Genomic DNA, 1,477 nt, shown 5'->3' on the forward strand with positions numbered 1-1,477 from the left:
GAGAACTCCATGGGAGTCCAGTAACATAGCCATTACACTAACTGCTGGTCTCAAAATATAATTTTTTTGAGAGGTGTTTTGCTATAGGGTGCGTGCACTCGCCAGACAGACAGAGAGAGACAGAAAGCGAGAAATCACCCCCCAGGGGGGATGGCCACGCTGCAATCCCTTCTCCTCCATTCACCTCTCAGGATCTTGGGCATGCATGCACACATGCCCGGCATGAGTTTAAGGCACCGGGTTCGGGACTTGACCACGGTCGACTATGTGGGAGTCCAGCAACATAGCCATTACACTAACTGCTGGTTCCCAGTCAACTGATTTTTGACAAGCAGTACCAGTCAATCCAGTGGGAGAAGGAAAACCTCTTCAGCAAATAGTGCTGGAAAAATTGGATTTCCACCTGCAGAAAGATGAATCTGAACCCTTATCTCTTGCCTCTGACAAAAATCAAGTCAAGGTGGATCAAAGATATAAATCTAAGATCTCAAACTATAAAACTGCTCCTGGAAAACACTGGGGAAACTCTGGGAGACATTAGGGCAGGGAAAGACTTCTTAAATAAGACCCCCAAAGCACAGTAGATAATCCTCAAAATAGAATCATGGGATTACATCACACTAAGAAGTTTCTGCATGGCAAAAGACACAGTAATTAGTGTGAATAGACAGCCCACAGAATGGGAAAATATTTTCGTAAACTATGCATCAGGTAAGGGACTGATAACCAGAATTCACAAGGAACTCAATCAGCTATTCTGAAAAAAGACGATAAATCCTACTAAAAGATGGGAGAATGAGTTGAAAAAACCACTCTCTAAAGATGTCATACGAATAGCTAAAAGGCATATGAAAAATGCTCAATATCCCTCTTTGTAAGGGAAATGCAGATCAAAACAACAATGAGATACCACCTAACCCCATTCAGAATGACTGAGATTAAAAAAAAAGCAAAAAGTGATAAGTGCTGGTAGGGACTTGGTAAAAGGGGAACTCTCTTACACTGCTGGTGGGAATGTAAATTGGTCCAGCCACTGTGGAGAACAATTTGGAGATTCCTCAAAGATCTACAAGTAGAACTACCATATGATTCAGCAATCCCACTCCTTGGTACCTACCCAAAGGACAGAAGAATACTTAATTGGAAAAGTGCTTGCACATCGATGTTTATTGCGGCACTATTGCTAAGTCATGGAAACAACTCAATGCCCATGAACAGAAGAATGGATAGAAAAACTGTGGCACATACTCAATGGAATACTATTCAACCATCAAAAACAACAAAACCCTGAATTTTTACAGGAATTGGATGAATGTGGAAGATTTACTGCTGAGTGAAGCAAGCCAGGCTATGAAGGAGAGGCATTGTATGTCCCCACTTAATATGTATCGAGTGTCCACACTCCATGACTGAAATTAATTGACTAAAGGATATAGAAACATAGTATATAGATGTAAATACCAGATATAGTGTATGT

This window comes from Tupaia chinensis, unplaced genomic scaffold (genome assembly GCF_000334495.1).
Source record: "Tupaia chinensis unplaced genomic scaffold, TupChi_1.0 Scaffold000294_2, whole genome shotgun sequence".
Lineage (NCBI taxonomy): Eukaryota > Metazoa > Chordata > Mammalia > Scandentia > Tupaiidae > Tupaia > Tupaia belangeri.